General features: G+C 51.8%; 1 long non-coding RNA gene across 1 annotated transcript; it reads left to right on the top strand.

The window, feature by feature from the left end:
- Positions 1 to 210: 210 nt before the first annotated feature.
- On the top strand, positions 211 to 1,341 carry LOC148807344 (uncharacterized). The gene is made up of 3 exons (XR_016088905.1): positions 211 to 270; positions 487 to 528; positions 1,310 to 1,341. It is a non-coding gene; the product is annotated as an uncharacterized LOC148807344 (long non-coding RNA).
- The last annotated feature ends 9,877 nt before the right edge of the window (positions 1,342 to 11,218 follow it).

The raw sequence follows: 11,218 nt of genomic DNA, 5'->3' as shown, positions 1-11,218 counted from the left end.
TATTAACCCCTCTCTCTCTCAGTGCAGTGTTAATGTACTGGAGTGTCCAGTCAGTGTGTGTGTATTAACCCCCCTCTCTCTCAGTGTAGTGTTAATGTACTGGAGTGTCCAGTCAGTGTGTGTGTATTAACCCCTCTCTCTCTCTCAGTGCAGTGTTAATGTACTGGAGTGTCCAGTCAGTGTGTTTGTATTAACCCCTCTCTCTGTCAGGTAATGGTCAGTTGCCGTTCGGTGCTCAGACTGCAGGCCTTGGGGCTGAAGGCAAGCTGGGTGAGTCTTGTCACTGTCCTCCTGTCTCTCTCTTTCCTGTCCTTTCGTTGGGATGTCTGTGTGCGTCCCTCTCTGTGCGTGTGTGTGCGTCCCTCTCTGTGCGTGTGTGTGCGTCTCTCTCTTTCTGTGTGTGCCTGTGTGTGCCTCTCTCTCTCTCTCTCTCCCCCTCTCCGTGTGTCTCTGTCTGAGAGCCACTGACCGTCTTGACTCTTCCAGGTAATGGAGGAGGTTTCCTGAATGGTGGACTGCAGCCTGCAGGTAGGACTGAGGGACAGTCAGACAGGCAGACAGACAGTGGAAATGGACACACAGATATGACCCTCAGTAGAAATGTCTTTTGTCAGATTCACTCTTAACCTCTCTGTCTGCCTCAGTGAGCTCTCTGCCTGTCTGTCAGTGCTCTGTGTCTGCCTGTCTGCGTGTCTGCCAGACCTGTCTCTCTCAGTGAGCTGTCTGCCTGTCTCTGTGCCTGTCAGTGCTCTGTGTCTGTCTGTCTGCATGTCTGCATGCCTTTTCCCTATGTTTGCCTGTCTGTCTGCGTGCCAGTGCCATATTTCTGTCAGCCTGTCTCTCTGCGTGTCTGCCTGTCTGTGTGCATGCCAGGGCCCTGTGTCTGCCTACCTGTGAGTCTGTGCTCCAGTCCCCACCTGTCTGTCTGCCTGTCAGTGCCCTGTGTCTGCCTGCCTGCCTGTCTGTCTGCCTGTTAGTGCCCTGTGCCTGCTTGTCTGCCTGTCAGTGCCCTGTGCCTGTCTGTCTGCCTGTCTGTCTGCCTGTCAGTGCCCTGTGCCTGCCTGTCTGCTTCCCTGTCTGTCTGCCTGCCTGCTTGTCAGTGCCCTGTGCCTGCCTGTCTGTCTGCCTGTCTGTCTGCCTGTCAGTGCCCTGTGCCTGCCTGTCTGCCTGTCTGCCTGCCTGCTTGTCAGTGCCCTGTGTCTGCCTGTCTGCCTGTCTGCCTGTCTGCCTCCCTGTCTGCCTGCCTGCCCGCCTGTCTGCGTGCTGGCTTGCTAACCCTGCTGCCTCCCCCTCCCTCACACCTCCGCAGGTCCAGAGGTCCCTGCTGCTCCCCTGCTTCCCACTGCTGCTGGCCCCTCCCTCCCACCTCCTGACAGCCAATCGCAGGCTCCGCTGCCAGCGCAGGCAGAGCAGCTGCAGCAGCTACAGCAGCTGTATGCGCAGCTGCAGCAGCTACAGCAGCCCATTGCCAAGGGCAACGCTAAACCATGCAAGACAGGTATGACACAGAGAGAGAGAGACAGGCAGGGGGTCCGTGCTCACCGAGAGACAGACAGGCAGACAGGGGGTCCGTGCTCACCGAGAGACAGACAGACAGGCAGGGGGTCAGTGCTCACAGAGAGAGAAACAGACAGACAGGGGGTCAGTGCTCACAGTGAGAGAGAGAGAGACAGACAGACAGGGGGTCAGTGCTCACAGTGAGAGAGAGACAGACAGACAGGGGGTCAGTGCTCACAGTGAGAGAGACAGACAGACAGGGGGTCAGTGCTCACAGAGAGAGAGAGAGAGACAGACAGACAGGGGGTCAGTGCTCACAGAGAGACAGACAGACAGGCAGGGGGTCAGTGCTCACAGAGAGAGAAACAGACAGACAGGGGGTCAGTGCTCACAGTGAGAGAGAGAGAGACAGACAGACAGGGGGTCAGTGCTCACAGTGAGAGAGAGACAGACAGACAGGGGGTCAGTGCTCACAGTGAGAGAGACAGACAGACAGGGGGTCAGTGCTCACAGTGAGAGAGAGACAGACAGACAGGGGGTCAGTGCTCACAGAGAGAGAAACAGACAGACAGGGGGTCAGTGCTCACAGAGAGAGAGAGAGAGACAGACAGACAGGGGGTCAGTGCTCACAGAGAGAGAGAGAGAGACAGACAGACAGGGAGTCAGTGCTCACAGAGAGAGAAACAGACAGACAGGGGGTCAGTGCTCACAGTGAGAGAGAGACAGACAGGGGGTCAGTGCTCACAGAGAGAGAAACAGACAGACAGGGGGTCAGTGCTCACAGAGAGAGAGAGAGAGACAGACAGACAGGGGGTCAGTGCTCACAGAGAGAGAGAGAGAGACAGACAGACAGGGGGTCAGTGCTCACAGAGAGAGAGAGACAGACAGGGGGTCAGTGCTCACAGAGAGAGAGAGACAGACAGACAGTGGGTCAGTGCTCACAGAGAGAGAGCGACAGACAGACAGGGGGTCAGTGCTCACAGAGAGAGAGAGAGAGACAGACAGACAGGGGGTCAGTGCTCACAGAGAGAGAGAGAGAGACAGACAGACAGGGAGTCAGTGCTCACAGAGAGAGAAACAGACAGACAGGGGGTCAGTGCTCACAGTGAGAGAGAGACAGACAGGGGGTCAGTGCTCACAGAGAGAGAAACAGACAGACAGGGGGTCAGTGCTCACAGAGAGAGAGAGAGAGACAGACAGACAGGGGGTCAGTGCTCACAGAGAGAGAGAGAGAGACAGACAGACAGGGGGTCAGTGCTCACAGAGAGAGAGAGACAGACAGGGGGTCAGTGCTCACAGAGAGAGAGAGACAGACAGACAGTGGGTCAGTGCTCACAGAGAGAGAGCGACAGACAGACAGTGGGTCAGTGCTCACAGAGAGAGAGCGACAGACAGACAGGGGGTCAGTGCTCACAGAGAGAGAGAGAGAGACAGACAGACAGGGGGTCAGTGCTCACAGTGAGAGAGAAACAGACAGACAGGGGGTCAGTGCTCACAGAGAGAGAGAGACAGACAGACAGGGGGTCAGTGCTCACAGTGAGAGAGAAACAGACAGACAGGGGGTCATTGCTCATAGAGAGAGAGAGACAGACAGGGGGTCCGTGCTCACAGTGAGAGAGAAACAGACAGACAGGGGGTCAGTGGTCACAGAGAGAGAGACAGACAGGGGGTCAGTCTGTAAGCATGTTGCAGGTTGTTAGCGTGGGCTTGGCGTGTAGCAGGTTATTAATGTGTGCTTGGCGTGTTGCAGGTTATGCAGGACAGCTGGGAGCTGGACAGGGTCCCTATGGTGAGTAGAGAAATGACAGGTGTCACTGCAGTCTCTCTGACTGCTGTCTGACGGTACACTGGGGTCTCTCTCTCTCTCTCTCTCTCTCTGTCTCTCTCTCTCTCTCTCTCTCTCTCGATCACCGTCTGTATATACGACCCACCTGTCTGTCTCTCTGCCTGTCTCTCTTGATCACCGTCTGTATATACGACCCACCTGTCTGTCTCTCTGCCTGTCTCTCTGCACACAGGTGGCAAGGAGGGGAAATCTGGGCTCAATGGATTTAATGGCTTCAGATACAGAGGTGAGGTCTACTCCCACGCTACACACCCGCTACACACCCGCTACACACACGCACTATCTCTACACACACACCCGCTACACACCCGCTACACACCCGCTACACACACGCACTATCTCTACACACACACCCGCTACACACCCGCTACACACACGCACTACCTCTACACACACACCCGCTACACACCCGCTACACACACGCACTATCTCTACACACACACCCGCTACACACCCGCTACACACACGCACTACCTCTACACACACTACACACCACACCCGCTACACACCCGCTACACACACGCACTACCTCTACACCCGCTACACACACTACACACCCCTCACTATACACACTACACACCCGCTACACACACTACACACCCTCTACACACACTACACACCCCTCACTATACACACTACACACACTCACTCTACACACACTACACACCCGCTACACACACTACACACCTCTCACTATACACACCCCTCACTACACACACTCACTCTACACACCCTCTACACACACTACACACCCGCTACACACTACACACCCCTCACTACACACACACACTACACACCCCTCACCACACACACACACTACCTCTACACACACTACACACCCGCTACACACACTACACACCCCTCACTACACACACACTACCTCTACACACACTACACACCCGCTACACACACTACACACCCCTCACTACACACACACACTACCTCTACACACACTACACACCCCTCACCACACACACACACACACACACACTACACACCCCTCACTACACACACACACTACCTCTACACACACTCCCTCTACACACCCTCTACACACACTACACACCCTCTATACACCCATTACACACACAGTAAACACACTCACACCCCTCACTTAACATCCACACTACAGCCCCACTACACACACTACACACCCCTCACTCCCACACTACACACCCACTACACACCCACACACCTGTAATGAACACACAGCAGGACAGGAGACACAGTGAGAGAGAGGAGATCACAGAGAATCCCTCAGTAATGAACACACAGGACAGGAGACACAGTGAGAGAGAGAGGAGATCACAGAGAATCTCTCAGTAATGAACACACACAGCAGGATAGGAGACATAGTGAGAGAGAGAGGAGTTTACAGAGAATCCCTCTGTAATGAACACACAGGACAGGAGACACAGTGCTCGCAGGGTTTTCAGATGCAGGTTTAATATTTCCTCTCTCCTCTCTGCAGGTTGAGCCCTGAGCGATGCTGGTGTCAGGAGTCAGTCTCTGCTCTCCATTGTTGTGTTTGTTGTGTTTGGTACAAGTTTTGTATATTGTTTCTCCTTGCTGTGGACTGTGTGAGTGAGAGAGGAGCAGATCTCATTTCAACACACAACACTGTCCCTCTCTCTGTCCTGTCTCGATCCCCATTTCTCAAGCTCCTCCTCTCCCTGTCTGTCTGTCTGTCGCTCTCTCCCTCTCCCCGTCTGTCTCTCTTGCCTCTTTCCATGTCTCCTTCGCTGTGCCCGTCTCTCTCTCTCGTACCCCTGTCTGTCGTCCTCCCCTCCTAATGCTGCTGTGTTTCAATAAAGATCTCTCCTCCAGAGATTTCTGGCTCGTTTGTAATTATTGCCAGTCCTGATCTTCGGCATCTTTACTGTACTTCACACCGAACAGACAGGCGCCCTGCTCGATGTACTTCACACCGAACAGACAGGCGCCCTGCTCGTTGTACTTCACACCGAACAGACAGGCGTCCTGCTCGTTGTACTTCACACCGAACAGACAGGCGCCCTGCTCGATGTACTTCACACCGAACAGACAGGCGCCCTGCTCGTTGTACTTCACACCGAACAGACAGGCGTCCTGCTCGTTGTACTTCACACCGAACAGACAGGCGCCGTGCTCGTTGTACTTCACACCGAACAGACAGGCGCCCTGCTCGTTGTACTTCACACCGAACAGACAGGCGCCCTGCTCGTTGTACTTCACACCGAACAGACAGGCGTCCTGCTCGTTGTACTTCACACCGAACAGACAGGCGCCCTGCTCGTTGTACTTCACACCGAACAGACAGGCGCCCTGCTCGTTGTACTTCACACCGAACAGACAGGCGTCCTGCTCGTTGTACTTCACACCGAACAGACAGGCGTCCTGCTCGTTGTACTTCACACTGAACAGACAGGCGCCCTGCTCGTTGTACTTCACACTGAACAGACAGGCGTCCTGCTCGTTGTACTTCACACTGAACACAGGCGTCCTGCTCGTTGTACTTCACACTGAACACAGGCGTCCTGCTCGTTGTACTTCACACTGAACAGACAGGCGCCCTGCTCGTTGTACTTCACACTGAACAGACAGGCGCCCTGCTCGTTGTACTTCACACCGAACAGACAGGCGCCCTGCTCGTTGTACTTCACACTGAGCACAGGCGTCCTGCTCGTTGTACTTCACACCGAACAGACAGGCGTCCTGCTCGTTGTACTTCACACCGAACAGACAGGCGTCCTGATCGTTGTACTTCACACTGAACAGACAGGCGTCCTGCTCGTTGTACTTCACACCGAACAGACAGGCGTCCTGCTCGTTGAACTTCACACCGAACAGACAGGCGTCCTGCTCGATGTACTTCACACCGAACAGACAGGCGCCCTGCTCGTTGTACTTCACACTGAACAGACAGGCGACCTGCTCATTGTACTTCACATCGAACAGACAGGCGCCCTGCTCATTGTACTTCACACTGAGCACAGGCGTCCTGCTCGTTGTACTTCACACCGAACAGACAGGCGCCCTGCTCGTTGTACTTCACACCGAACAGACAGGCGCCCTGCTCGTTGTACTTCACACCGGACAGACAGGCGCCCTGCTCGTTGTACTTCACACCGGACAGACAGGCGCCCTGCTCGTTGTACTTCACACCGGACAGACAGGCGCCCTGCTCGTTGTACTTCACACCGAACAGACAGGCGTCCTGCTCGTTGTACTTCACACCGAACAGACAGGCGCCCTGCTCGTTGTACTTCACACTGAACACAGGCGTCCTGCTCGTTGTACTTCACACCGAACAGACAGGCGTCCTGCTCATTGTACTTCACACCGAACAGACAGGCGCCCTGCTCGTTGTACTTCACACTGAACAGACAGGCGCCCTGCTCGTTGTACTTCACACCGAACAGACAGGCGTCCTGCTTGTTGTACTTCACACCAAACAGACAGGCGTCCTGCTCGTTGTACTTCACACCGAACAGACAGGCGCCCTGCTCGTTGTACTTCACACCGAACAGACAGGCGCCCTGCTCGTTGTACTTCACACCGAACACAGGCGCCCTGCTCGTTGTACTTCACACCGAACAGACAGGCGTCCTGCTCGTTGTACTTCACACTGAACAGACAGGCGCCCTGCTCGTTGTACTTCACACCGAACAGACAGGCGCCCTGCTCGTTGTACTTCACACTGAACACAGGCGCCCTGCTCGTTGTACTTCACACTGAACACAGGCGCCCTGCTCGTTGTACTTCACACTGAACAGACAGGCGTCCTGCTCGTTGTACTTCTAACTGAACACAGGCGTCCTGCTCGTTGTACTTCACACTGAGCACAGGTGTCCTGATCATTGTACTTCACACTGAACACAGGCGTCCTGATCATTGTACTTCACACTGAACAGACAGGCGTCCTGCTCGTTGTACTTCACACTGAACACAGGCGTCCTGATCGTTGTATTTCACACTGAACACAGGCGCCCTGCTCGTTGTACTTCACACTGAACAGACAGGCGTCCTGCTCGTTGTACTTCTAACTGAACACAGGCGTCCTGCTCGTTGTACTTCACACTGAGCACAGGTGTCCTGATCATTGTACTTCACACTGAACACAGGCGTCCTGATCATTGTACTTCACACTGAACAGACAGGCGTCCTGCTCGTTGTACTTCACACTGAACACAGGCGTCCTGATCATTGTACTTCACACTGAACAGACAGGCGTCCTGCTCGTTGTACTTCACACTGAACACAGGCGTCCTGATCGTTGTATTTCACACTGAACACAGACGTCCTGCTCGTTGTACTTCACATTGAACACAGGTGCCCTGCTCGTTGTACTTCACACTGAACACAGGCGTCCTGCTCATTGTACCTTACACTGAACACAGGCGTCCTGATCATTGTACTTCACACTGAACACAGGCGTCCTGATCATTGTACTTCACACTGAACAGACAGGCGTCCTGCTCGTTGTACTTCACACTGAACAGACAGGCGCCCTGCTCGTTGTACTTCACACTGAACAGACAGGCGCCCTGCTCGTTGTACTTCACACCGAACAGACAGGCGCCCTGCTCGTTGTACTTCACACCGAACAGACAGGCGTCCTGCTCGTTGTACTTCACACTGAACAGACAGGCGTCCTGCTCGTTGTACTTCACACTGAATAGACAGGCACCCTGCTCGTTGTACTTCACACTGAACACAGGGGCCCTGCTCGTTGTACTTCACACTAAACAGACAGGCGTCCTGCTCGTTGTACTTCACACTGAACAGACAGGCGTCCTGCTCGTTGTACTTCACACTGAACACAGGGGCCCTGCTCGTTGTACTTCACACTGAACACAGGCGTCCTGCTCGTTGTACTTCACACTGAACACTGGGGCCCTGCTAGTTGTACTGCACACTGAACAGACAGGCTTCCTGCTCATTGTACTTCACACTGAACACAGACGTCCTGCTCGTTGTATTTCACACTGAACACAGGGGCCCTGCTCGTTGTACTTCACACTGATCACAGACGTCCTGCTCGTTGTACTTCACACTGAACACAGGCGTCCTGCTCTTTGTACCTTACACTGAACACAGGCGTCCTGATCGTTGTACTTCACACTGAACACAGGCGTCCTGCTCATTGTACCTTACACTGAACACAGGCGTTCTGATCGTTGTACTTCACACTGAACACAGGCGTCCTGCTCGTTGTACTTCACACTGAACAGACAGGCGTCCTGCTCGTTGTACTTCACACTGAACAGACAGGTGCCCTGCTCGTTGTACTTCACACTGAATAGACAGGCGTCCGGCTCGTTGTACTTCACACTGAACACAGGCGCCCTGCTCGTTGTACTTCACACTGAACAGACAGGCGTCCTGCTCGTTGTACTTCTAACTGAACACAGGCGTCCTGATCGTTGTACTTCACACTGAACACAGGTACCCTGCTCGTTGTACTTCACACTGAACACAGGCGTCCTGCTCATTGTACTTCACACTGAACACAGGCGTCCTGCTCGTTGTACTTCACACTGAACACAGGCGTCCTGCTCGTTGTACTTCACACTGAACAGACAGGCGTCCTGCTCGTTGTACTTCACACTGAACAGACAGGTGTCCTGCTCGTTGTACTTCACACTGAACACAGGCGCCCTGCTCGTTGTACTTCACGCTGAACACAGACGTCCTGCTCGTTTTACTTCACACTGAACAGACAGGCGCCCTGCTCGTTGTACTTCACATTGAACACAGGCTTTCTGCTCGTTGTACTTCACACTGAACACAGGCGTCCTGCTTGTTGTACTTCACACTGAACAGACAGGCATCCTGCTCGTTGTACATCACACTGAACAGACAGGTGTCCTGCTCGTTGTACTTCACACTGAACAGACCGGTGCCCTGCTCGTTGTACTTCACACTGAACAGACAGGCGTCCTGCTCGTTGTACTTCACACTGAACACAGGCGTCCTGATCGTTGTACTTCACACTGAACACAGACGTCCTGCTCGTTGTACTTCACACTGAACACAGGCGTCCTGCTCGTTGTACTTCACGCTGAACACAGACGTCCTGCTCGTTTTACTTCACACTGAACAGACAGACGTCCTGCTCGTTATACTTAACACTGAACAGACAGGCGCCCTGCTCGTTGTACTTCACACTGAACATAGGCGTTCTGCTCGTTGTACACACTGAACACAGGCGTCCTGCTCGTTGTACTTCACACTGAACACAGGCGTCCTGCTCGTTTTACTTCACACTGAACAGACAGGCGTCCTGCTCGTTGTACTTCACACTGAATGGACAGGCACCCTGCTTGTTGTACTTCACACTGAACACAGGCGCCCTGCTCGTTGTACTTCACGCTGAACACAGACGTCCTGCTTGTTTTACTTCACACTGAACAGATAGACGTCCTGCTCGTTTTACTTCACACTGAACAGACAGACGTCCTGCTCGTTATACTTAACACTGAACAGACAGGCGCCCTGTTCGTTGTACTTCACACTGAACACAGGCGTCCTGCTTGTTGTACTTCACACTGAACAGACAGGCGTCCTGCTCGTTGTACTTCACACTGAACACAGGCGCCCTGCTCGTTGTACTTCACACTGAACACAGGTGCCTTGCTCGTTGTACTTCACACTGAACGTTATTTTTATTTGCTTTGGCAACACTGATTGTACCCATCGGTCATACTAATAAAGCACCTTGAATTGAATTGAATTGAACTGACAGGCTGGAGGAGCTCTCTTCCACTGGGACCTGTGTGTCCACTTCAGTATTATTTCATTCGTATCGATTTCCAGCTCATATATATGGCGTTGATAAGCCGACTGTCACGAGCACTGAAAGCCTCACTGTTCCTTTGCATCTTATTGATGAGTTTGACAAACTATTATAAAACTTTATTGGGAAGAATAAACCTCATTATATTAGAAAAAACCTTCTGAGTAAAGCTGGCATGAATGTTATAGACTTTTATATGTCAAATATAACATTTAAAATTAAGCGGATTAGGAAATATATTAATAATAAATATAATATTTGGAATCTTATTCCAAACATAATTTTCCAGAATGTTGGGGATCTTGACTTTTTGTTAAAATGTAACTTTGATACTAAAAGAACCCCAATTAAGTTTATTTTCACACGCTGGTATGATTATATGGGACTTTATTATACAAACACAATTTTCAGCACACACATTATATTTGGAAAAATAAAGACAGAACTCCTGGTAGATATTGTGTTACAAATCAAGTTAGAGAGATATGAGTTCTATCCAGTTAAGCTGGTGCTCTCTAAATGTGAGCCTGAGCAGGGTGATCTGTGTGTCTCTTGTCGGGCTGAAAGGGAATCTTAGATGCAGTTATTTGTGAGGTGTCGGTTTGTGAAGCTGTTTTGGACGGACCTGCAGAGTTCTGTTTGCAGGCAGTTTTAGGTGCTTTTTAGATTGAAGGATTTTGATATTTTATTGTGCTGTTTAATAGAAAATTTGGAAAAAGAGCATGTATAGATAAAATGGTCTAATAATACTCCCCTTTTTAGTACTTTTGAGGTGGAGTTGAAACACTATTTAAATTCTATAAAAATATTTGAGAAATAATAAAGCAAGAAAACATATGATATGTGTAAAAATACAATTTGATCACGTAATTTACTTCATTACCTCTGGCGCTTAAATGTTTTTTGTTTGTTTTTTTCTCTTGTACCTGTTTCTGATCCTCTGGTTGTAGTTGTATTTGTAAATTCTTTATACGTTTAATAATAATGTGTTTTAAAAAGAACCCGAAAGCCTCTATTATACTAACTCCAGCAGCAGCAGCAGCCGCGCGGCGCTGGCCGGAAGTCGTCATCAAGCTGCGACGCGCGACGTCTTCCGT

Source organism: Atractosteus spatula, unplaced genomic scaffold (assembly GCF_055471065.1).
Source record: "Atractosteus spatula isolate fAtrSpa1 unplaced genomic scaffold, fAtrSpa1.hap1 Scaffold_33, whole genome shotgun sequence".
NCBI classification, from domain to species: domain Eukaryota; kingdom Metazoa; phylum Chordata; class Actinopteri; order Semionotiformes; family Lepisosteidae; genus Atractosteus; species Atractosteus spatula.
The sequence above is the reverse complement of the archived record's forward strand: the minus strand, read 5'-3'. Positions and strand labels throughout refer to the sequence as shown.